Consider the following 26,851-nt stretch of genomic DNA (forward strand, 5'->3'; position numbering starts at 1 on the left):
TGCTTGGCCGCCCAGACTCAGCGCCGCAGGGAGTGCACCAGGCTGCCAGGGACCCTGGCTGGGGTCTGCATCCCCGCCCACATGGAGGCTGACTCCCTGGGCGCCCAGCAGCTGACTCACACACGTAGCTTCCCTAGCGCTCTCCTCCCCAGCAGAGACGTGTGCAGCTGGTTGGGGCCTGCCCCTGCGTGCCTGGGCTCCCGCCCACAGCCCCAGCTCAGGGCAAGCAGCCCCTGAGCCAAGACCTGCAGGAGGCGCAGAGCGCCCCCACCTGGAAGCCGAGTGAACAGCTGGAGGGGAGCCGAGCCTCCTCGAGGGAAGAAGAGGCAGCCCAGCCTCGTTTGGCTCAAGCCCTACTTGGCTGGAGCCGAGTGCGCCTCCAGGACGGCAGAGCTCCAGCTCTGCTCAGAGGCCCGATCTGGCAGAGTTGCTGGCGCGAGACTGCTCTGCCCTGGGCGAGCCTTGCCCAGACTTGCCTCGCTGCTAGGCTTCCTGCCCAGGAAGGAGCCGGCTGCGCGAGGCTGGGAGACGCCACTGGCGCCTTCCTGGCCTCCTAGGCCCCAGGCGTCCTTTGGGAGGGCTTTGGGGCCGGTGGCTTGCACACTGCCAAGGGCTCCAGTAGGAAGAGCTCTGTGCGAGGGAAGGGAAGGGCTAGTGCAGGGCTCATCCAGCGGTTGCTGGGCTGCCCAGACTCATCGCCGCACGGAGTGCAAAAGGCTCCCAGGGTCCCTGGCTGGGGTCTGCAGCCCCGCACACCCTGAGGCTGACTCCCTGGGCGCCCAGCAGCTGCCTCTCACACGTAGATTCCCTAGCGTTCTCCTCCCCAGCAGAGACGTGTGCAGCTGGTTGGGGCCTGCCCCTGCGTGCCTGGGATCCCGCCCACAGCCCCAGCTCAGGGCAAGTAGCCCCTGAGCCAAGACCTGCACGAGTCGCTGAGCGCCCCCACCTGGAAGCCGAGTGAACAGCTGGCGGGGAGGCGAGCCCCCTCGAGGGAAGAAGAGGCAGCCCAGCCTCCTTTGGCTCAAGCCCTACTTGGCTGGAGCCGAGTGCGCCTCCAGGACGGCAGAGCTCCAGGTCTGCTCAGAGCCCCGATCTGGCAGAGTTGAGGGCGCGAGGCTGCTCTGCCCTGGGCGAGCCTTGCCCAGACTTGCCTCGCTGCTAGGCTTCCTGCCCAGGAAGGAGCCGGCTGCGCGAGGCTGGGAGACGCCACCGGCTCCTTCCTCGCCTCAGCTCCGCTCCTGCCTCGCCTTTGCACCTAGGCCCCAGGCGTCCTTGGGGAGGGCTTAGGGGCCCGTGGCTAGGGCTCCAGCAGGAAGAGCTCTGTGCGAAGGAAGGGAAGGGTTAGTGCAGGGCTCCTCCAGCGGTTGCTTGGCCTCCCAGACTCAGCGCTGCACGGAGTGCACCAGGCTCCCATGGCCCCTGGCTGGGGTCTGCAGCCCTGCACACCCGGAGGCTGACTCCCTGGGCGCCCAGCAGCTGCCTCTCACACGTAGCTTCCCTAGCGCTCTCCTCCCCAGCAGAGACGTGTGCAGCTGGTTGGGGCCTGCCCCTGCGTGGCTGGGCTCCCGCCCACAGCCCCAGCTCAGGGCAAGCAGCCCCTGAGCCAAGAACTGAAGGAGGCGCAGAGCGCCCCCACCTGGAAGCCGAGTGAACAGCTGGCGGGTAGGTGAGCCTCCTTGAGGGAAGAAGAGGCAGCCCAGCCTCGTTTGGCTCAAGCCCTACTTGGCTGGAGCCGAGTGCGCCTCCAGAACGGCAGAGCTCCAGCTCTGCTCAGAGCCCCGATCTGGCAGAGTTGCAGGCGCGAGGATGCTCTGGCCTGGGCGAGCCTTGCCCAGACTTGCCTCACTGCTAGGCTTCCTGCCCAGGAAGGAGCCGGCTGCGCGAGGCTGGGAGCCGCCACTGGCGCCTTCCTGGCCTCAGCTCCGCTCCTGCCTGGCCCTTGCACCTAGTTCCCAGGCGTCCATTGGGAGGGCTTAGGGGCCGGTGGCTTGCACACTGCCAAGGGCTCCAGCAGGAAGAACTCTGTGCGAGGGAAGGGAAGGGTTAGTGCTGGGCTCCTCCAGCGGTTTCTTGACCGCCCAGACTCAGCCCCGCACTGAGTGCACCAGGCTCCCAGGGCCCCTGGCTGGGGTCTGCAGCCCCGCACACCCGGACGCTGACTCCCTGGGCGCCCAGCAGCTGCCTCACACACGTAGCTTCCCTAGCGCTCTCCTCTCCAGCAGAGACGTGTGCAGCTGGTTGGGGCCTGCCCCTGCGTGCCTGGGCTCCCGCCCACAGCCCCAGCTCAGGGCAAGCAGCCCCTGAGCCAAGACCTGCAGGAGGCGCAGAGCGCCCCCACCTGGAAGCCGAGTGAACAACTGGCGGGGAGCCGAGCCTACTCGAGGGAAGAAGAGGCAGCCCAGCCTCGTTTGGCTCAAGCCCTACTTGGCTGGAGCCGAGTGCGCCTCCAGGACGGCAGAGCTCCAGCTCTGCTCAGAGCCCCGATCTGGCAGAGTTGCTGGCGCGAGGCTGCTCTGCCCTGGGCGAGCCTTGCCCAGACTTGCCTCGCTGCTAGGCTTCCTGCCCCGGAAGGAGCAGGCTGCGCGAGGCTGGGAGACGCCACCGGCTCCTTCCTCGCCTCAGCTCCTCTCCTTCCTCGCCTTTGCACCTAGGCCCCAGGCGTCCTTGGGGAGGGCTTAGGGGCCCGTGGCTAGGGCTCCAGCAGGAAGAGCTCTGTGCGAGGGAAGGGAAGGGTTAGTGCAGGGCTCCTCCAGCGGTTGCTTGGCCGCCCAGACTCAGCGCTGCACGGAGTGCACCAGGCTCCCATGGCCCCTGGCTGGGGTCTGCAGCCCCGCACACCCGGAGGCTGACTCCCTGGGCGCCCAGCAGCTGCCTCTCACACGTAGCTTCCCTAGCGCTCTCCTCCCCAGCAGAGACGTGTGCAGCTGGTTGGGGCCTGCCCCTGCGTGCCTGGGCTCCCGCCCACAGCCTCAGCTCAGGGCAAGCAGCCCCTGAGCCAAGACCTGCACGAGTCGCTGAGCGCCCCCACCTGGAAGCCGAGTGAACAGCTGGGAGGTAGGTGATACTCCTCGAGGGAAGAAGAGGCAGCCCAGCCTCGTTTGGCTCAAGCCCTACTTGGCTGGAGCCGAGTGCGCCTCCAGGACGGCAGAGCTCCAGCTCTGCTCAGAGGCCCGATCTGGCAGAGTTGCTGGCGCGAGGCTGCTCTGCCCTCGGCGAGCCTTGCCCAGACCTGCCTCGCTGCTAGGCTTCCTGCCCAGGAAGGAGCCGGCTGCGCGAGGCTGGGAGACGCCACTGGCCCCTTCCTGGCCTCAGCTCCGCTCCTGCCTTGCCCTTGCACCTAGGCCCCAGGCGTCCATTGGGAGGGCTTAGGGGCCAGTGGTTGCACACTGCCACGGGCTCAAGCCGGAAGAGCTCTGTGCGAGGGAAGAGAAGGGCTAGTGCAGGGCTCCTCCAGCGGTTGCTTGGCCGCCCAGACTCAGCGCCGCACGGAGTGCACCAGGCTCCCAGGGCCCCTGGCTGGGGTCTGCAGCCCCGCACACCCGGAGGCTGACTCCCTGGGCACCCAGCAGCTGACTCACACACGTAGCTTCCCTAGCGCTCTCCTCCCTAGCAGAGACGTGTGCAGCTGGTTGGGGCCTGCCCCTGCGTGCCTGGGCTCCCGCCCACAGCCCCAGCTCAGGGCAAGCAGCCCCTGAGCCAAGACCTGCAGGAGGCGCAGAGCGCCCCCACCTGGAAGCCGAGTGAACAGCTGGCGGGGAGGCGAGCCTCCTCGAGGGAAGAAGAGGCAGCCCAGCCCCCTTTGATTCAAGCCCTACTTGGCTGGAGCCGAGTGTGCCTCCAGGACGGCAGGGCTCCAGCTCTGCTCAGAGGCCCGATCTGGCAGAGTTGCTGGCGCGAGGCTGCTCTGCCCTGGGCGAGCCTTGCCCAGACTTGCCTCACTGCTAGGCTTCCTGCCCAGGAAGGAGCAGGCTGCGTGAGCCTGGGAGACGCCACTGGCGCCTTCCTGACCTCAGCTCCTCATCTGCCTTGCCTTTGAACCTAGACCCCAGGCGTCCGTGGGTAATGCTTAGGGGCCGGTGGCTTGCATGCTGCCAAGAGCTCAGGCAGGGCGAGCTCTGTGAGAGGGAAGGGAAGGGCAAGTGCAGGGATCCTCCAGCGGTTGCTTGGTCGCCGAGACTCAGCGCCGCACGAAGAAACGCACCTCCCAGGGCCACTGGCTGGGGTCTCCATCCCGGCATACCTGGAGGCTGACTCCGTGGGTGCCGATCAGCTGCCTCTCACATGTCGTTCCCTTGCACTCTCTTCCCCAGCAGAGAAGTGTGCAGCAGTTTGGGGTATGCCCCTGCGTGTCTTGACTCCCGCCCACAGCCCCAGCTCAGGGCAAGCAGCCCCTGAGCCAAGACCTGCAGGAGGCACAGAGCTTCCGCGCCTGGAAGCCGAAGGAAGAGCATTCAAGGTGGCAAGCCTCCTCGAGGTAAGAAGAGGCAGCCCAGCCACGTGCGGCTCAAGCCCTGCTTGGCTGGATCTGAGCGCGCCTCCAGTATGGCAGATCTCCAGCTCTGCTCAGAGGCCCGATCTGGCAGAGTTCCTGGTCTGAGGCTGCTCTGCCCTGGCCGAGCCTTGCCCTGACTTGCCTGGCTGCTAGGCTTCCTGCCATGGAAGGAGCAGGCTCCTTGAGCCTGGGAGATGCCACTGTCGCCTTCCTGGCCTCAGCTCTGCTCCTGCCTTGCCTTTGCACCAGGCGTCCTTGGGGATGGCTTAGGGGCCGGTGGGTTGCACACTGCCAAGGGCTCCAGCAGGGAGAGCTCTGTCAGAGGCAAGGGAAGGGCAAGTGCAGGTCTCCTCCAGCGGTTGCTTGACAGCCCAGACTCAGCGCCGCACGGTGAGCACCAGGCTCCTTGGACCCCTGGCGGGGCTCTGGAGCCCCGCACACCTCGAGTCTGACTCCGTGGGCGCCCAGTAGCTGCCTCACACACGTAGGTTCCCTAGCGCTCTCCTCTCCAGCAGAGACGTGTGCAGGTGGTTGGGTCCTGCACCTGTGTGTCTGGGCTCCTGCCCACAGCCCCAGCTCAGGGGAAGCAGCCCCTGATCCTAGACCGTAAGGAGGGGCAGGGAGCCGGCGCCTGGAAGCCGAGTGAACAGCATGCGGGAATCGAGCTTCCTAGGGGGAAGACGAAGCAGCCCAGCCGCCTTAGGCTGCAAGCCCTGCTTGGGCGGAGTCGAGTGCGCCTCCAGGATGGCAGAGCTCCAGCTCTGCTCAGAGGCCCGATCTGGCAGAGTTCCTGGTGCGAGGCTGCTCTGCCCTGGGCGAACCTTGCCCAGACTTGCCTCGCTGCTAGGCTTCCTACCCAGGAAGGAGCAGCCTTTGCGAAGTTGGGAGACGCCACTGGCGCCTTCCTGGCCTCAGCTCCACTCCTGTATTGCCTTTGCACCTAGGCCCCAGGCGTCCTTTGGGAGGCCTTAGGGGCCGGTGGGTTCCACACTGCCAAGGGCTCCCATAGTGAGAGGTCTGTTCAAGGGAAGGGATGGGTATATTTGGAGTACAATCCTGTATCAGATGTGAGGCCCACACCTTCACCCTGAACGCTCACTCTGAACCCTCACCCCGAACCCTTACCCTCACCCACGCCCTCACCCTGAACCCTCACCCTCACCCTCTCCCTGAACCCTCACCCTCACCCTCTCCCTGAACCCTCACCCTCACCCTCTCCCTGAATCCTCACCCTCATCCTGAATCCTAACCCTCACCCTGAATCCTTACCCTCACCCTCATCCTGAACCCTCACACCTCACCCCTCACCCTAACAAGTTTGGAGGGCTCCTCCACGAACTCTAACCTTTACCCTACCCTAACCGGACCCCCATCCACATCCTAACCCTAACCCACATCATAGTCACGCCCTCAGCCCTATACTTACCCTTGAAGTACCTACCCGCATCTTCTTCATTTTTGACACTTCCCATGCATAACAAAAGACGAGGTTGTAAGGTTTCAAACATGGATCCAAGACCCATTATCCACATAAAAGGGATATAAATACTATGATCATATCATTTAAATCTCTTGCATCACCAAAATACCTCTCCACCACTTATCCAGTCGCCATTGATGGATCACATCTATCTCATACATTTTATAACTTAGCAATCAAATACGCACCAGGACTCTGGGTAATTATAGAGACAAGATTTATTTATACCATAAATATTTCAACAAATTCCACTTTCTACGATGAGTTCAATCTTCACAAAAGTAGGATGAACAGCACCTGTTTCCACTAGGATCCATAGAGCGTGAAAATCTTAATGATGACCACCAGAAAGGTCAGCACGGTTGATATCACAGATTTTTCAGTGTTCCAATACAAGTTCTACCCAAATCCATAAAGAAAGACATACGCATAGGAAACTACAAATTGAAAGCAAGTCTTTTGAGATAAATATTGGACATCAATTGTATGAATCTTTAAGGCATAACTGCAGACATTCTTCAGACATTCTTCAAATTCATAGAATGACAACAAAGTATGGCTACGTACAATCCATTCGGTTTTATGAACCACTCATGAATAACCTCACAAGCCATTTGAAACCAGATGACAATTTCAAATAGCTTTGATCTACAAACAAGGCTGTAAGACAGAAAGTTAAAATCGAAATACATGAAGTAAATCCTCAATAGATATGAAAACATCCCATGGTAGTGAAGTCAATTAGCATTAGTTATTAGGGCTTTCATGCACAGACTCATCTCTGATCGATGTGATCCCAATTCATATTTGGCAAAAAATACGAAAGCTGATCTTAACAGTCATATTATTTTTCTTTGTACCCCTAAAAAGAAAAATGAACATGAAAAACTAAATTAAGCTTGGAGGCTCACATTTCCCAATCGGTATACAAAGCAACAGCATGTCAAACTTTCTAATTCACATATGCATTTAAATGAAATTGGATGAAATACCCCTAAATAAACACATACTTCTATGCCCAATGTTTCACAAGGCAGAAAACGCTCAATGAATGAAACTGAGAGGGTAACAGCCAGGAAGGCCAGGGGTCTCCAAAGGGAGGAAATGGGGTGCAAGTGTCAGACAGTTGTTATCTGTCACTTCCGAGGCAGGAGGAAACAAGCTGTTATCTTTTTTCCCCTTCTTGATACAAATTTAAACAGAGATTTTCTCTTACAATTCTGTGTTGCTATAATGACACCTGGTTCCGCCTGAACTTCACTTTTCTCATACTTTGAGCTGACCAAGGCATTTTTCTCATGGAAAGGTTTGCCTTAAGCTATGTGAATGTACTATGTATTTACCCTAGACTCTATCTTCAAGTAGGTTCTGCCTAAAGGCTCAGAACTGACTTGACAAACCAATATGCTTTACTCATACATGGCTCTCCTGATCTATGTGAATGAAGCTATCCATTTGCTCATATCAATCGTTTTATGGCCCAGGATGACTCACCTGGTGCCACGGTCATCTCCATATATCTTGTGGGTGAGGGGTCTGCTGCCATTCCTTTCTCTAATGAGTAGACTGCTAGTAGCTAGATAACATCCAGCCAAAGATGAGTAGGGGGGCACTCTTTCTGCCCCCTTCTGATGTCTATGTCAGAAGCTTTCTCTCTTTTATACTTTAATAAAACGTTGGGACACAAAAGCTCTGACTGATCAAGCCTCATCACTGGCCCCGGGTTGAATTCTTCCTCTAAGGAGCCCAAGAATTCAAGCATCTTTCATGGTTAGACAACAACCTTTCCAAACAATGGTCTTTTCAAAAAAAAAAATGATGATAAGTGATGAGTATGCATATGTCTACGAATGAAATGGGACCTATATGTCAAACCACATAAAAATATATCTTCCCTCAACATACATATAACACAACCAGGCCTTCACATGCATCGATTCTCCAACTATCAAGTCATACAAATATGGATGTAAAATATCACAATACATTCCAAAGTTTAAAAGTGATGGATATTGACTTTCGCCCGCTGGTGCTTCTTTTTATGTCATCTCCATTATATTAGCTATGACAACGAATCATGTGCTGTGCGAAGTCACTTACATTGTGTCCAACTCCTTGGGATCATATGGACTAGGCCCCACCAGGCTCCTCTCTCCATGAGATTCTCTAGGCAAAGATACTGGAGGGGGTTGCCATGCTCTCCCTCAGGAGATCTTCCTGCCCCAGGGATGGAATCCATACCTCCCATGTCTCCTGCATGGGTATGTTCTGCATGTTCTTTACCATTAGAACCACCTGGGAAGCCCCAAGACACATGAACATCAGTGGATTTGGGGATCCACGGGGCATATACAGAACCATTCCTCCAACAAAACTGAAGAATGACTTTAAAATCTCAAACAAAACATGAGTATATGTGTTCACAAACTTCATGGAGCAAGGGTTTCTTCGATCTGAAAACTGGCATCGATGAAGGACTGTGTGAAGAATACTTCAAAGTCTATTTGGCAAACACAGCCTACGTTGGCTATATTTAGTCCTCAGTTGAATGGAATGTCATGAGTACTGGTCATTTCAAATAAGTAGCCTATGACGCTGTTTACACTTATTGGGACGCGTGGTATACCACATTCACACATTTCAGTAGCATTGGTGCAAAAACGATACATTTCTCAGGGGAAGCTTCTACATGGACTCCTGGGATCAGAGCTCTAACTCATACACACATACTTTTCCTTTTAAAATGATCCTGCATGATAAGCAAACAAAACACTGGATGAACACCTAGACGGTGAGCTCTGTACTAAATGATTTTAAAGCCAGTAGATGGAATGAGCTGATGAGGAAGACTACAAACGAGTCATCTTCTTCAACTTGGTCAAACTGCTCATAGTCATACAAGTGAATGAAAAGTTGAGCCTGTTGTCATTAAATCTGTTTAAAAGAAATAGAATAATAAAACAAATTAGTAAATCTTATTTTCTTAATAAACATTGTATTATTTCTGCACAGCTTTGTTACTGGCATGAATAGAATATCTACAATAATAACTTGTCACAGTGAAATGGATTCACATTCGATATCGATTCACATCTATAATTGATGCCATAGCTGTTTGATACTATTGCTTGAATGAATGCAACTTATGTGACTTCACAAACTACAAACACGACTAACATAATAGGTATTAAAAAACCTTGAGTGACATGAGCGTGAAGACTTAGTAGAGTTGCTCTCAAGAATAATGATACTATTATTCGCTCTAGCCATAGTACTGGAATCTGTACATTAACACCCCTGCAAAACAAAAGGAAAGGATAGAATAATAATAAAGGAACTTCATAACTATATTCCTACTGTAAACATTCAACACTATGTTTTCTTTTAAACTGACTTTCATATTTGGTCTACTGTAACCTCTTCTGTGTTCATTTTATGCTAAACTTATTGCTAACAGTAAAATTACCATACGAGCTCTAATTAATTTTTTTTTTTTACTTGCAAAGCTACTGATAGAACCAAAGGCCAATATCTACATCAAACAGGAGAAACGGAATGGAAACTGTAAACAATTTTATGGAAGAACATTTCCGTGCTCCTATTCAGTCAAATGGGCATTCAAAAGGATGTGATTTTTCTGAAAGTTTATTTCAGAAACTTGGAATTGGATGACTGCAAACAATAAAACTAACAATATATTGATACATAATATTAATAATATACAGTGGGTCATTCTTTTTTTATTCTGCCACAGCTAACAGACAGAAAGTCAGTTGTCATAACTACTACTAACATAAGACCCTCACCGATAAGTGAAGATATATAGGAAAATCCATAATAGCTCTAAAAACCATCAAAGATAAAATGGTAATTAAAAAATACACTGACAGTTTAGCTGGTATAAGAAACAGGATGATTATGAAAGCAAAGCCAACAATCATGGATAGGCCATGGAAGCCCGTGGCTGTCACCAGTGTTGACTTATATCCTTCATCTGAGGTTGTTAAAAGCGCTTGGTAAAATCCAGAGGTTTGCAGCAGTGGTAACCTCCTGAACAGACTGAAATAAAAAGGGTTTCCAGAATATCCTGATGATTTCCATCTACTAGGCTGTGATGAGCTCAAGCAATGCATACTCCAGAGGACAGAAGACAGACAGGTTGGGAACACGTCTACTGCACTTACGGAGAAAGGGAATGTTGCTGCTCAGCCTAGTACAAGTGTAGAAGCAACACCTTGGTGATTCGACCTTTAAAGACTCGATACATATGAGAACGACTGGTATGAATAAACCTTCAGAAGTGCTTTCTCAGACCTCCTCCCATCATAAGCACAAGCATAATGAAAACGCTGAGTTTTCATGGTCTCACCCAAAATAAGACTCACTTATGGCTTTGCTTTGAGAATAGTTGAACTACTCATTGTTCAAGAGAAATGATCCTTTCTTCTCTGAAGATTTGTGAATCATTCACAGGGTGTGGTGAATAAACTACTTAAGGGTCTAATACATAAAAATGCAATAGGCTAAGCACAGAGATGTTTTTCTCCCTTTCTCAAAGGATGGAACATTTTGTATTTGCACTGATTTTATGTCTTGACTTCATGTACAATTATATACTGATTTTTTTAGTTGACATACAATAGGACTAAAAATATTGATATAATACTGATAACTCATGTTGGTATGTGTGGTTGTCACATAGGATTCACAGGAGATTTAAATTCACAGTTGTCAACGTAAAGGATGAATGCTATTTAGCTTCTTCGTGAATCTAGACCACGAATGAAGAGTTTTCCTCAACATATTTCACTGAGAGAAATACAAGGATGATAGGCATAATACTATGCTTCGACTCATGGATATCTAAGCATTGCTCACAATACAGATCTGATTTTCAACATCAGGGTTCTTTCAGTGTCCTTGAACAGCATTTGTTTTTCTGTATACAGAAGAAAAAACTCATGAGTATCAAACTGGTTCACATAAAACATGTGTATGAATTGTTATCTTCCTGAACCAGGGATCAAACCCACATCACTTCCCCCTCCTGCACTGGTAGGCAGATTTTTTATTTATCAACTGTGCCACCTAGGAATCGACATACATTTCAAGGACCACTGCCATCAGCTTCTACTGTTCATGACCAAAGTAGGAGAAACAACATTGGAAGAAGTACTCATAAGGGTACTCATAGGAAGTACTCATAAGTCAAGGAACTGTTATACTGGGTACTCTCGTTGTTACTGGGACAAGTCAGTTCCTCCGATGATGATGGGTATAACTGAAAAATTATTACAAATGCATGGGCTGCGATGTCTACGTGATAAATGTGTTCCTCTTATACTATTGCTTCAGGGATGCCTACTTCAGCATGAAGGAATGCACTTCAAGGGATGCCCGCTATTCCAGCTCAAGCAACAGATAGTGAAGTGCAGATCATTGTCCTTTGTTGAAAATAATCAGCACTTTGTCAACATAGGGAACATGCCAGAGGGACCCTTGGGATGGAACTCTAAAAACAGGTTGGGCCCTCTTTTTGCCAAGCCCTGCGATAAAATACAAATCAGAAAAAGAAAAATAGCATCGGTTTTGTCAGGACTTCCTCATCTTTTCTTTCTCGGTAGCAGGAAGCAGACATTGAGGCCAGAGGACTGCAGGATTTCATTGTGAACTAACGTTGGGTGGGGTGGAAGCTCATCACTCTAGTAAGAATGTGGTTCAATAAAATGGAATTTCATTCACTTCATGGACATAGAGTTCTATAATCCTTCATTAAGGAATTCAATAAGCTATATTTCCTTACACCTTCACAATCTCTTGGTTTACGAGAACATCAATTGCTAGTCCAGCACTTATACAATGAGTGTTACAGGTAGTATGAATGTATAAATGATGATGAGCAATGACAGGAAGTTTATTTAATCTCTGTTTGAATTCTTGATTTTTTATATAATTTTTTATAATATCCTTACAGATGTGAATATTTTACTGACATGTATAAATACACGTTGAGTAGTGCTATGATAACTCATAGTGTTGGCACAATAAATATCATGGTTACTATGTGCTTTTCATATATTCCTTTTGAGATTCTCTTCCATTATACATTATCATAAGATATTTAATAGTTTCCTAAACTGTACAGTAGGTCCTTGTGGCTTCTTTTATATATAGTAATGTACTTGTTAATAATTCAAACAAAAACTGGTACACAAATACTCATAGTGACATTCACAATAGCTCAAAGGTAGAACTCATTCAAGTGTCCGTTGGTGGGAGACTGAATATGCAACACAAGGTATATTCAGAAGCTTGAACGGTATTCCACCATACGAAAAAGTACATTAAATGGTGCTGCCACTCTGCAAGACATTACAGAAATGACTCCAAAACAAACACATGGAATAAATACATAGTTCGATTCCAATTCAAGCTATGTACCCAAAAGGATTGGGAAAGGGGGCTGAAAAAATGGATACTTCTTCCGTCATACTCACAACAGCATGATTCACACTGGCAAACAAACAGAAGTGATCTAAGTGTCCATGGCAGCCAATTCCATAAACAAACTGTGGTATACACACAATGGAATCTGATTCGGCCCTTCAAAGTCAGTAATTCTGACAATGCGACAATGTGGACAAACCTTATGGTCATTAGATCATGTGAAATAAACCAGACCAAGAAAAGACAAACGTTCTGTGATTCCACTCATATGAGATATCCAAACAAGTCAAATCTGTCAGAAATAGCAGAGAGTGATTCCGACCGATCGAAAAGAGTTCATGTTTCATGGACCTCAGTTTCCCTTGGAAAAACTGACTTCCCGTGATATCTCCAAAACCAATTAGACAAATAATTGGAAGCTATATCCAGTCAAATGAATGTAGACATAATGTTATATACAGTGTACACCAAACTCACTCAAACTTCTTAACAGACAAAAGGCAAAACTGTATCTATGGTACCTCAGCTTAGCTTAAAACTGTATCTACAGTACCTCACTTCTGCTTATAAAATTTAACAACAACAACAACAACACACTAAAGTCTATCCAAAAAAGGATATAAAACATATATAACATTAACTTTAAAGAATTAGACATTTAAACTGTGAAAAACCTTATTCACAAAACTTAAACACAAGCCACAGGAAAATATATTTATAAAATACATATCTGATAAAGGATTGTACTCCAAATATACCAAAAAATCTAGAACAATCTCATAAAAAATGTATACACCTAAACACCTGGCCTACAAAAATATAAAGATAGCAAATAAGCCTATCAAAAAGACTCAAAATCACATATCATTAGGAAATTACAAACTAAAATAACAGTGAGGTAGCACTGCACACCTATTAGATCCAGTAAACTCAAAAAAAAAAAAACGGGGGTAGGGCACAACTTCTCCGGTGGCTCAGTGGTAAAGAATCTGCCTGACAATGCAAGACACTCTAGTTTGATCCCTTACCCCAGAAGATCCCACATGCCACAGAGAAACATAGCTGGATTTTTCCACAGCTAAACAAAGCTCACCTGTGACCTGAATACTATATGGCTAGCACTTACTAAACAGCTTTGAAAACGTCCAGACAAAAAGTATCACATGATTATATACAACAGCTCTACTTGTAATAACTAAAAACTTTCAAATATCAGGATGTCTTCAGTAGATGACAGTGTAAACAAATGGGGATACATCCAAAGTGAAGGGGAGCAAATGCTACCACAAAATATACCACCTCAGCATGAGAATTAGTGGGACCCAATTAACTTTTTTTTTTAGAGGACACATGATCATCTCTGAAACCCAAGTTCAAGACAGCTCTTCTGTGAGTCACATTTACCAGAGAAATCTCATTTCAAAGGAATCCTCTCTATATGCCAGATAGAAGGATGAGACACAGTCTTTTGAAACTCTTTTTTCTTTTCTATCGATAGGGAAAGCTAAGCCGTAAATCTGCACAACAACCATACCCTTCCTTTCCTTTGGTTGTATCTGTAAAATATTTGTTTCTTTTTTAATTTGGCTGCGCCAGGTCAACCTTCATTGAGGTAAGCCAGATATTTAGCTACAACATGCAAATTCTCCTTTGTGGCATGGGAGATCTAGCTCTTGGATCAGGGAATGAACCTGGGCCTCCTTCTTTGGGAGTGTCCAGTCTCAGCCACTGGACCACCAGAAAGTGCCTGTTTTGTTTTCAGATGAAGATGGAATCTAAGGTGATATCTTGGGCCATTTCAGTCACTGACTCAGTTTCCTGAGTTTCTCCAAAGCACGCACAAGGTGCACATTATTAAACTGGTTTGCAAAACAAGAAAAGGTTGTCTGCTACAACACTGTATGCTTACAAATATCTAAATGGTAAATGGCATATTATTTATTTTTAATTACTATGGGGGGGGGGGAGAAAGAATGCAGGATTCATACATGTTACCACATGAATAAATATTAAAACCATCTTCAGTGAAAAAGAAATCCACATAGAAAAGGCCACCCAGAACCCTTATTCACCATGTCTGCTTTCAATCCATCAAGTTTGTCCAAATAACTGAAAATCTCAGTAACACTCTAAATAAAGAAAAAAGGATGACGATGGAAACAAAAGATATATTCATACACTTGAACAATTGCTAAAAGTGGAAGTGGGGCAGTGGATTACATTATAATGTAGGTACCATATGATTTCCTGATTTTGGAGATTATGTGCTGGTTCTGCAGAAGGTACCCATTTTGGATAAAACACATAGAGTATTTTAGATGATGTGGCAAATGCTAGCACTTGTTCCCATTGCTAGGCATTTTCTGTACATTTTAAATGACTGGAAAGTATACTAGGTTTCAAAACAACCATGTCAATACCACAAAAGAAATTTAGAGCAGACAGGCAGGAAACTTTCTGATACAGGCCAAGACTTACCCAGATGAAGTTCAAGGGAAGCTGCGATGCTCACTGCCCGTGAAGGAGTCCACGTGGAATGAAGAAGTAGTGTGGGAAGTCTATTAGTAACCACCATGTCTTGGGTCCTCTGGATGACCTACTGCAGGAGAAACAGATCTTACAGATAAAATGTTCCACATCACTTCACAAAAAGTTGTTAGACTACATTCAGTAAAGCTGAATCATTTTGGATTAATTTACAATCATAAAATACTACCCTTTACAGTCCAAAAATCACTTGCATTTCTATACACTAATAACAATCAGAAAAAAATATTAAGAAAATCCCACTTAAATAAAACATCTAGCAACAAACTTAATCAAGAACATAAAAAACCAGTAGTCAGAAAACTAGAAGGCACTGATAAAGAAACCAAAGAAAATACAAACACACAGAAAATTATTCCACGCTCATGCACTGGAACAATGAGGAATTAAAAGGTCCATTCCAACCAAAGTCATCAACAAATACACGGACTGCAATCACAAAATAATATTCAATGGCATTTTTCACAGAAATAGAAATATTCCTAATATTAGGCTGCTACTGTTGAACAGGACCTTAAACGGCCAAAAAGACTCTGAGAAAGAGGAACACAGCTGGAGGCATCTTCCTATCCCTCTTCAAACTACATCACGGAGCTGTAGTGACCACCACAGTGAGGAACTGGCAGGAACACAGACACATGGACTCCAGGAGAGAATAGAGAGCCCAGAAACGAACCCACCTGTACATGGTCAGTTCCTGAAAATCAAACCAGGAACGAGCGAAGAGGAAAGGACAGTCTTCTCAAGAAACAGTGACAGGAAAATGGCCACCTACACGGAAGAACATCAGTGTTCATCCTCTACATCATCTAAGGCAAATCTAACTGAAAACCCACCGCTTTGCACACGGAGCTCTTTCCCCCTGAGTCCTCTGAGATGGACCTCCAGTCAGCCCTCAGCTGGACACAGGAAACGTCTACTCCATCCTCATTTTTCGCTCTTGCAGCGCCTCCCTGCTGGTGGGCACTGAGGCAACCCTGCTCCTCTCAGCCTGGATGCAGCCCTGTTATCCAGAAGCCTGAGCCCCGATGGTCCTGAGGAGACAAAGCTCCCGCCAGCTGCTCACGGAGCAGAGTCTAAAGGCAAAGCGTCCTGCGCCCGCGGGTCAGAGGGGCCTTTGGCGCCCCCTGCGGGCCACAAGAGAAGAGCGGGCAGCCCGGTGCTCACAGACCTCAGAGGGCTCACCCAGAAGCAGCTCTGCTGCGAGCACTCAGACTGGAAGCCCAAACTGAAATGGAGCAGAATAGCTCCATGACCCTCCGCAAAACATGGCTAAGGAACAATCAGAGCCTGCATGGAATGCAGCCATAAAAAGGAACACATTTGAGTTTGTTCTAATAAAGGGGAGGGAAGTCAGTCAAAGAGAGAAAAACATGGAATCTAGAAGGATGGTACTGACGAGTCTGTTCACAGAGCAGCAATGGAGGTGCAGACATAGAGAACAGACTTACAGACGAGGGTGGGGAACAAGAGGGAGAGGGTGAGATGAATGGAGAGAGCAGCATGGATGCAGGTACACCTACATTTGTAAATAGACAACCAATGGGAATTTGCTGTATGATTCAGGGAACTCAAACTGGGGCTCAGTAGTAACCTGGAGAGGTGGGAATGCGTGCGAGGTGGGAGGGAGATTCAAGAGCAAGAGGACATAGGTACACCTAATGTGGATGTATGACAAATCAAACCAATATTGTAAAGCAATGATCAATCAACTAAAAAGAAATAACTTTTAAAAAATCTGAACATAAACACAAACTTTGCAACAAGGTAACTCCATTTTAAAAACTATAGAATTTTAGAAAACTACTAAAGTTCTACATGACCTTTGGTCTGGTAATCAGGTCTAACATACACAAAACAAGCCAACTTACCAAATTATGAATATAAATTAGTTAAAACATTGCCTTTTATCATTTCATACATTTACCCCGTGGAGGACCTTACTCAAGAGAACCAAAAACAAACTGTTAAATGAACCACGGACCACCCACCCTGGCCAGGCAACAGAGAAAAGAAAACACTTGCAGGAGTCATCTTACAACAGGAGGCCCTGGGAAGGAACAAGGAACGAACAAGCTACCACCAACCAGAATTCTGGAGAGGTCAGGTGATGGGAGGCTCCAGTTCAGAGGTCCTACCAACCTCCCAGGATCCACATTGCTGGAATCCATCTCAGCTGAGTGATGCGTGTGCCCCCAAGAGAGATCCCAATTCAGAATGCCTGGCAAGAGACAAACCAGAAATTAACCCAATGACCATAAAACCTGAGACTGTGAGCCACGTGACAGAGTGGTTCTCTCCGTTTCCCTCACCCTCCTGCCCTCCACCCCGGCAGCCCTTCCCAATAAAGCCTCTCGCTTGGACAGCACTCCTCTCCTCAGACAACTCATTGCCCAGTGTCAGACAAGAACTCACTCTCAAGCCCTGGGAAGGGATCCCCCTTCCTTCATCAAAAGCAATATCCAGGAGAAAATATCTTCAAAACGTTATCTTGTAGAGAAGGAAATGGCAATGGCAGCCCGCTCCAGTACCATTGCCTGGAGAATCCCATGGACAGAGAAGCCTGGTAGGCTGCAACCCCGGGGTCACTAAGAGACGGACACGACTTCACTGAGTGACTTCACTTTCACTTTTCACTTTCATGCACTGGAGAAGGACATGGCAACCCACTCCAGTGTTCTTGCCTGGAGAATCCCAGGGACAGAGGAGCCTGGTAGGCTGCTGTCTATGGGGTCGCGCAGAGTCAGGCACGACTGAAGCGACGCAGCCGCAGCAGCAGCAGCAGCAGCAGCAGAGAAGGAAATGGCACCACCTACAGTACTCTGGTCTCAGAAATCCCAGGGATAGAGGAGCTTGGTGGGCTACAGTCCAAAAGCAGGGCATTTCTGATGGGAGGAAACAGTCCCAGGGAAGCTGAGCTGCTCACCAAAGGCCCCAGAGCTTTGGATAGCACACCAGAGCTGGGGCTGAGGATTCCCAGCTGCCATGCCTCTTGATCCTGGCCTCTTTCACTAGATACATGTGTGGAAAACTAGAATCTAAAATATGCCCTGGTGGTTCCATAGTAAAGAATCCACCTGCCAGTGCTGGAGATGCATGTGCGATCCCTAGGATGGGAAGATCCCACATCCTATGGAGTCTGTGTGCCACAACAGCCGAACCTGTGCTCTAGATCCTGGAAGCCACGATGCCGAGTTCACATGCTGCAGCCACTGAAGCCCGTGAGCCTGTGCCCCTCAACAAGAGGAGACACTGCAGTGAGAAGCCTGCAAACCACTAGTTATGGCCCATGCTCACCAAAACTAGAGAAAAGCCCACACACAAAGATGCAACACAGCCAACAATCAATAAAACTGTTTTCCTAAAAAAATGCATATCTGACAAAGAAACTGTACTCAAATTGTCCAAGAACACTAGAGCAAACAAGCCCATTCATAATTGGTAGTGACTGAAATAGGCCACTGAGGGTATACTGATAGTAAACTATCATACAAAAACATACTCAAGATACTGGTGCAATGCATGCAGAGCCCCCTTTGAAAGACAATCTGACAGGTTTTTTTTTTTCAGTAACCACATGGGACAAGCACTGAATTCTGTGTATGACAAGCGGTGGAAGCCAGGTATCTTACCATTGGAAGGCAAAGTTACAGATAAACAAAAGGAAACGTTACAATGTCCATGTCGTGGTGGATCAGGTTGGAGACATCACAAATTACCTTTAACTGAATATGTTCAAAGGTGAGCATATTGAGCTCCTACATGTATGTTTTAAATATCATTCTCTAATAAAAGGGAACAGGAAACATCTCTGATGGCCCAGTGGTAAAGAATCTGCCTACCGATGCAGGGAACACGGGTTCAATCCCTGTGTAGAAGATTCCACACACCCAGGGACAACGAAGCCCTTGAACAACTCTTGAAGTTTGCATGCTCCAGAGCCCAAGTTCTGCAAACAGAGAAAGCACTGCAATGAGAAGCCATGGCACAGCAACTAGAGGGTAGCCTCTGCTCACTACAACTAGACAAACGAGCAATAAAGACCCAGCACAGTCAAAAATAATGTAATGTTAATAAAGGGACAGTTCTTTGAAGAAATGACTGAGACTAGGGGTGAGACTGTAAATATATGAGCCAGGGTCATCTTAAATTATGAGAAATTAAAGAAACTAAAGACAACTATCAAGCTGTCCAAACTGATACAAATGAATGATGACACAGTGTTATCTGTATACACCAGCAAATAACAATCTGAAAGGGAATTTAAACAAACAATTCCCTTTCAATCATATCAACAGTAATAAAAGACTTTGCTATGGACAGAATGAGGATGACAAGACTGGCACACTGGAAATGATACATGATTGCTGAAAAATACCCTAAAGACATGGACAGATACTCCATAGTGATGAAAAGGCTTCAGTTGGCAATACCGTGGAAGGCATCTTCAATCTGAAATGAAGATTCAATATGAATTACAAAAGGCTGAAACGTGGCTGCTAAACCACAAAAGATGCCAGCATTCTCGGCCTCCAGAGAATTCAATCCAGGGCAAGTGAAGAAGCTTGATGGCTCAGAGGTTTTCTGTTTAAAAGTTTTATTAAAGTATAAAAGAGATCGAGAGAGCTGCTGACATAGACATTAAAAGGGGGAAGAAAGAGTACCCCCTGCTAGTCTTTAGCCAGATGTTATAGAGCCACTAGCAGTCTGCTAATGAAAGAAAGACAATGTCTCAGAGAGTGGCACCAGGCCCCTCACCCACAGCAAGCATTGAGATAACATTGGCAGCAGATGAGTCATCCCAGGCCATAAAATGATGGACATGAATCTTGAAGAAAGGCAGATTTCCAAGCAAATATATAGTTTCATTCACATAGATTAAGAGAACAAGGTATGAGTAAAACATACTGGTTTGTCAAGTCGTTTCTGAGCCTTTAGGGGGAAGTGACCTGAAGACAGAGCCTTGGGTAAATACATAGCACATTAGCATACCTTAAGACAAACATTTCCATAAGAAAAATGCATTGCTTAGTTCAAGGTTTGAGAAAAGTTAAATTCAGGTGGAGCCAGGAGTGGTCATGGCAACACAGAATTTTCAGAGAAACCTCCTTTTAAATTTGTATCAAGATGGAGAAAAAAAAATGCAGCACTCTTTTGTCTCCTCCTGCCTCTTAAGACAGAGAAAAAAACGTCTGACACTTGCAGTCTATTTTCTCTGGCTGGAGACCCCTGGCCTTCCTGCCTGTTATCCTCTCCAGGCCTGTAGGAAGCAACACACTAGGCTGCTTGGGAAAACCGCGCGGGTCTGAGCTTTATGCAAAGGGGTAAAGCGGCAAAACCCTTGGCCCCAAAGGCGAGGCTTTTCTGCGACCGCCATTTTAGTCGGCTCCGAGACTGCAAACAAAGAGGGCAGAATACATGGTTCCCTGCTCCACCCAGTCCGAGTTCCCTTACCTGTGGCCCACAGCCCTGCGCTCTACTCGCTGGATGCCAATCGACGGGGACCCAGGAGCCCACGAAACGAGCATTCCCAGCTGCAATGGCGAGCCCTGAGAGCCCTGGCCCCCGACGCGCCGCCATGTTCATCCCGCCCCAGACCCGCTCACGTGAGCCGCGCTCCTGACCAGCCGCCCAGGCTCGCCCCGCCCCCGACGCGCTCACGGTGCGCCCCACCCCCACGCCCCCTTCCAGGACAGGCCCGCGGGACCGCGACTGCCTCCAGGTGAAACACAAGGACAAGCAAATCCACCCCACCGAGACAATCCAAGCTTTTTCTCAGCTGATCTGTCTATGATTTAGGGATAAAACTATGACTATAGAAAGCAAAGATGACCTAGGACAGCCATGATAGTCTATAGAGCCAGACCCTGGCGGGCAGAGGCTTGAAGAGGGTCCGGGAGCTCTGTCAGAACAGCAAGCCTCTGTAGCGTAGCGGTTGGGTGCGCTGGTGAGCAGGCAGACGATGGTCTGTAAGTCAGGAGTTCAAGTCCGCAGCTTAACTCTTTTGCTCTTAGGGGGCGGGGGACAGCAACAGGCGGGACTTAGACCAGAAACGTTTATTTTTATTTTAGAGGTTTATTGTTTAGCTTAGGGTTAGGGTTCGGGCAACCCCCCAACTTGTTCAGGTTCGGGTTCAGGGTTAGGGTTAGAATTTGGGGATCCCCCCTCTTCTAAGAGTTCGGGTTTGGGTTAGGGTTCATGTCAGGGTCAGGGTTCGGGTTACGGTTAGGGTTAGCATTAGTGTTGGGGTTACAGCTTAAAGTGAGCCCTAATAGGGCCCATAGTTCTTTATTAGCCTGCCCTGGCGGGCCGAGGCTTGAAGAGGGTTCGGGAGCCCTGCTGAAAGCAGTAAGCCTCTGTAGCATAGGGGTTAGGCGGGCCAGTAGGCAGGCAGACTATGGCCTCTAAATCAGGAGTTCAAGTCTCTAGTGTGACCTTTTCGCTTTTAAGGGGCAGGGGACTGCAAGAGCCAGGGCTTAGACCAGAAAATTTTTTTATTTTAGAGGTTTATTGTTAAGCTTAGGGTTAGGGTTCGGGCAACCCCCCCCACTTGTTAGGGTTCGGGTTCAGGTTAGAATTCGGGGACCCCCCTCTTCTTAGAGTTCGGGGCGTTACCATTAGGGTTATAGGTTAAAGTGAGGGCTAAGAGGGTCCATAGTTCTTTATTAGCCTGCCCTGGTGGGCTGAGGCTTGAAGAATGCCTGGGAGGCTGACTCGTGGGCGCCCAGCAGCTGCCTCACACACGTAGCTTCCCTAGCCCTCTGCTCCCCAGCAGGGGGGTGTGCAGCTGGTTGGGGCCTGCCCCTGCCTGTCTGGGCTCCCGCCCACAGCCCCAGCTCAGGGGGAGCAGCCCCTGAGCCAAGACCTGCAGCAGGAACAGAGCGTGCCCCCCCCCCCCCCCGGAAGCCAAGTGAACAGCATGCGGGGAAAAGAGCCTACTCCAGGGAAGAAAGGCAGCCCAGCCGCGTGAGGAAGCCCAGCCGCGAGCAGCTGCAAGCCCTGCTTGGGCGGAGCCCAGTGCGACTTCAGTACCACAGAGATTCAGCTCTCGTTAGGGGCCCGATCTAGCAGAGTTACTGGCGGGAGGTTGCTCTGCCCTGGGCAAGCCTTGCCCAGACTTGCATCGCTGCTAGGCTTCCTGCCCAGGAAGGAGCATGCTGCGCGAGGCTGGGAGACGCCACTGGCGCCTTCCTGGCCTCAGTTCCTCTTCTGCCTTGCCTTTGCACCAAAGCCCCAGGCCTCCTTGGGGAGGGCTTAGATGCCAGTGGGTTGCACACTGCCAAGGGCTCCAGCAGTGTGAGCTCTGTCAGACGGAAGGGAAGGGCAGGTGCAGGGCTCCTCCAGCGGTTGCTTGGCCGCCCAGGCTCAGCGCCTAACGGAGAGCACCAGGCTCCCAGGGCCCCTGGCTGGGGTCTGCAGCCCCGCACACCCGGAGGCTGACTCCGTGGGCGCCCAGCAAGTGCATGACAGACGTAGGTTCCCTAGCACTCTCCTCCCCAGCAGAGACATCTGCAAGTGGTTGGGGTCTGATCCTGCCTGTCTGGGTTCCCACCCACAGCACCAACTCAGGGGAAGCAGCCCCTGAGGCAAGACCTGCTGGAGGAGCCCTGCGCCCCCGCCTGATCGGCGAGTGCACAGCCAAGAGGGAAGCGAGCCACCTCGGGGAAAGAGGAGGCAGCCCAGCCCCGTCAAGCTGAAATCCCTGCTTGCCCAGGCCAAGTGTGCCTCCAGTACAGCAGAGTTCCAGCTCTGATCAGCGGCCCGATCTGGCAGAGTTCCTGGCGCGAGGCTTCTCTGCCATGGGCGAGCCTTGCCCAGACTTGCCTTGCTTTTACGCTACCTCCCCAGGAAGGAGCATGCTGCGCAAGGCTGGGAGAAGCCACTGGAGCCTTCCTGGGCTCAGCTCCGCTCCTCCCTTGCCTTTGAACCTAGGCCCCAGGGGTCCTTGGGGATTGCTTAGGGCCTGGTGGATTGCACACTGCCAAGGGCTCCAGCAGTGAGAGCTCTGTGAGAGGGAAGGGAAAGGTAAGTGCAGGAATCCTCGAGCGGTTGCTTGGCAGCCAAGACTCAGCGGCTCACGAAGAGCACCAGGCTCCCAGGGCCCCTGGCTGGGGTCTGCAGCCCCGCACACCTGGAGGCTGACTCCGTGGGCGCCCAGCAAGTGCATGACAGACGTAGATTCCCTAGCACTCTCCTCCCCAGCACAGACATGTGCCGGTGGTTCGGGCCTGATCCTGCAAGTCTGGGTCCCGCCCACAGCCCCAACTCAGGGAAGCAGCCCCTGAGGCAAGACCTGCTGGAGGAGCCCAGCTACCTCGCCTGATTGGCGAGTGCACAGCCAGCAGGGAAGCGAGCCTCCTCGGGGGAAGAGGAGGCTGCCCAGCCCCTTCAGGCTGAAAGCCCTGCTTGCCCGAGCGAAGTGTGCCTCTGCCTGGGCTCCCGCCCCCAGCCCCAGCTCAGGGCAAGCAGCCCCTGAGCCAAGACCTGCAGGAGGGGCAGAGCGCCCCCGCCTGGAAGCCGAGTGAACAGCAGGGGGAGGCCAGCCTCCTCCAGGGAAGAAGAGGCAGCCCAGCCGCGTGTGGCTCTAGCCCTACTTGGCTGGGCCCCAGTGCGCCTCCAGTACGGCAGAGCTCCAGCTCTGCTCAGAGGCCCGATCTGGCATAGTTGCTGGCACGAGGATGCTCTGCTCTGGGCGAGCCTTGCCCAGACTTGGCTCGCTGATAGGCTTCCTGCCCAGGAAGGAGCAGGCTGCACGAGGCTGGGAGATGCCGCTGGCGCCTTCCTGGTGTCAGCTCCGCTCCTGCCTTGCCTTTGCACCTTGGCCCCAGGAGTCCTTGGCAAGGGCTTAGGGGCCGGTGGCTTGCACACTGCCAAGGGCTCCAGCAGTGAGAGCTCTGTGAGAGGGAAGGGAAGGGCAAGTGCAGCGCTCCTCCAGCGGTTCCTTGGCCGACCAGACTCAGCGCCTCACGGAGACCACCAGGCTCCCAGGGCCCCTGGCTGGGGTCTGCAGCCCCTCACACCTGGAGGCTGATTCCGTGGGCGCCCAGCAAGTGCATGACAGACGTAGGTTCCCTAGCACTCTCCTCCCCAGCACAGACATGTGCCGGTGGTTCGGGCCTGATCCTGCGTGTCTGGGTTCCCGCCCACAGCCCCAACTCAGGGGAAGCAGCCCCTGAGGCAAGACCTGCTGGAGGAGCCCTGCTCCCCCGTCTGATTGGCGAGTGCACAGCCAGCAGGGAAGCGAGCCTCCTCGGGGGAAGAGGAGGCAGCCCAGCCCCGTCAAGCTGAAAGCCGTGCTCGCCGGAGCCAAGTGGGCCTCCAGAACAGCAGAGCTCCAGCTCTGCTCAGAGGCCCGATCTGGCAGAGTTCCTGGCGCAAGGCTTCTCTGCCATGGGCGAGCCTTGCCCAGACTTCCCTTGCTTTTAGGCACCCTCCCCAGGAAGGAGCAGGCTGCGCGAGGCTGGGAGATGCCACTGGCGCATTCCTGGCCTCAGATCCACTCCTGCCTTGCCTTTGCACCTAGGCCCCAGGCTTCCTTGGGGAGTGCTTAGGGGCTTGTGGGTTGCACACTGCCAAGGGCTCCAGCAGTGAGAGCTCTGTCAGACAGAAGTGAAGGAAACCTGCAGGGCTCCTCCAGCGGTTGTTGGCCGCCCAGACTCAGCGCCTCACGAAGAGCACCAGGCTCCCAGGGCCCCTGGCTGGGGTCTGCAGCCGCGCACATCCGGAGGCTGACTCCGTGGGCGCCCAGCAAGTGCATGACAGACGTAGGTTCCCTAGCACTTTCCTCCCCAGCAGAGACATGTGCAGGTGGTTCGGGCTTGTTCCTGCATGTCTGGGTACCCGCCCACAACCCCAACTCAGTGGAAACAGCCCCTGAGTCAAAACCTGCTGGAGGAGCCCTGTGCCCCCGCCTGAACAGCGAGTGTACAGCCAGCAGGGAAGTGAGGCTCCTCGGGGAAGAGGAGGCAGCACAGCTCCATCAAGCTGAAAGCTCTGCTTGCCAGGGTCTACGTGAGCCTCCAGTACAGCAGAGCTCTAGGTCTTCTCAGAAGCCCCATCTGGCAGAGTTCCTGTCGCGAGGCTGCTCTGCCATGGGCGAGACTTGCCCAGACTTGCCTTGCTTTTAGGCACCCTCCCCAGGAAGGAGCAGGCTGCGCGAGGCTGGGAGACGCCACTGGCGCCTTAATGTCCTCAGCTCTGCTCCTGCCTTGCCTTTGCACCTAGGCCCCAGGCGTCCTTGCGGAGGACTTAGGGGCCGGTGACATGCACACTGCCAGGGCTCCAGCAGGGAGAGCTCTGTGAGAGGGAAGGGAAGGGCAAGTGCAGGGATCCTCGAGCGGTTGCTGGGCCGCCCAGACTCATCGCCACACGGAGAGCTCAGGCTCCCAGGGCCCCTGGCTGGGGTCTGCAGCCCCGCACACCTGGAGGCTGACTCCGTGGGCGCCCAGCAAGTGCATGACAGACGAAGGTTCCCTAGCACTCTCCTCCCCAGCACAGACATGTGAGGGTGGTTGGGGCCTGATCCTGCAAGTCTGGGTCTCGCCCACAGCCCCAACTCAGGGAAGCAGCCCCTGAGGCAAGACCTGCTGGAGGAGCCCTTCTCCCCCGTCTGATTGGCGAGTGCAGAGCCAGCAGGGAAGCGAGCCTCCTCAGGGGAAGCGGAGGCCTCCCAGACCCTTCAAGCTGAAAGCCCTGCTTGCCCGAGCCAAGTGTGCCTCCAGTAGAGCAGGCTCCAGCTCTGCTCAGAGGCCCGATCTGGCAGAGTTCCTGGTGCGAGGCTGCTCTGCCCTGGGCGAGACTTGCCCATACTTGCCTTGCTTTTAGGCACCCTACCCAGGAAGGGGCATGCTGGGCGAGGCTGGGAGATGCCACTGGCGGCTTCCTGGCCTCAGCTCCGCTCCTGCATTGCCTTTGCACCTAGGCCCCAGGCGTCCTAGGGGAGGGCTTAGGGGCTGGTGGGTTGCACACTGCCACGGGCGCAGGCAGTGAGAGCTCTGTCAGAGGGAAGGGAAGGGCACCTGCAGGGCTCCTCCAGCGGGTGCTTGGCCGCCCAGACTCAGGGCCTCACGAAGAGCACCAGGTTCCCAGGGCCCCTGGCTGGGGTCTGCAGCCCCGCACACCTGGAGGCTGACTCCGTGGGCGCCCAGCAAGTGCATGACAGACGTAGGTTCCCTAGCACTCTCCTCCCCAGCACAGACATGTGCTGGTGGTTCGGGCCTGATTCTGCGTGTCTGGGTTCCCGCCCACAGCCCCAACTCAGGGGAAGCAGCCCCTGAGGCAAGACCTGCTGGAGGAGCCCTGCTCCCCCGTCTGATTGGCGAGTGCACAGCCAGCATGGAAGCGAGCCTCCTAGGGGGAAGAGGAGGCAGCCCAGCCCCGTCAAGCTGAAAGCCGTGCTTGCCGGAGCCAAGTGTGCCTCCAGTACAGCAGAGCTCCAGCTCTGCTCAGAGGCCCGATCTGGCAGAGTTCCTGACGCGAGGCTTCTCTGCCATGGGGGAGCCTTGCCCAGACTTGCCTTGCTTTTATGCTCCCTCCTCAGGAAGGAGCCGGCTGCGCGAGGCTGGGAGATGCCACTGGCGCCTTCCTGGCCTCAGCTCCGCTCCTGCCTTGCCTTTGCACCTAGGCCCCAGGCGTCCTAGGGGAGGGCGTAGGGGCTTGTGGGTTGCACACTGCCAAGGGCGCCGGCAGTGAGAGCTCTGTCAGAGGGAAGGGAAGGGCACCTGCAAGGCTCCTCCAGCGGTTGCTTGGCCGCCCAGACTCAGGGCCCCACGGAGAGCACCAAGCTGCCAGGGCCCCTGGCTGGGGTCTGCAGCCCCGCACACCCTGAGGCTGACTCCGTGGGCGCCCAGCAAGTGCATGACAGACGTAGGTTCCCTAGCACTCTC

The 26,851-nt window shown here is 51.5% G+C and overlaps 1 long non-coding RNA gene across 1 annotated transcript; it reads right to left on the minus strand.

Moving 5' to 3' along the window:
- Window positions 1–6,168: 6,168 nt before the first annotated feature.
- On the minus strand, window positions 6,169–20,616 carry LOC138438755 (uncharacterized). Its single transcript, XR_011256459.1, has 6 exons — window positions 20,421–20,616; window positions 18,809–18,915; window positions 17,054–17,187; window positions 14,898–15,018; window positions 8,073–8,906; window positions 6,169–6,834 (listed from the first exon to the last, which is right to left on the minus strand). It is a non-coding gene; the product is annotated as an uncharacterized lncRNA (long non-coding RNA).
- Between the last annotated feature and the right edge of the window lie 6,235 nt (window positions 20,617–26,851).

This window comes from Ovis canadensis, chromosome 4, assembly GCF_042477335.2.
Source record: "Ovis canadensis isolate MfBH-ARS-UI-01 breed Bighorn chromosome 4, ARS-UI_OviCan_v2, whole genome shotgun sequence".
Classification (NCBI taxonomy): domain Eukaryota; kingdom Metazoa; phylum Chordata; class Mammalia; order Artiodactyla; family Bovidae; genus Ovis; species Ovis canadensis.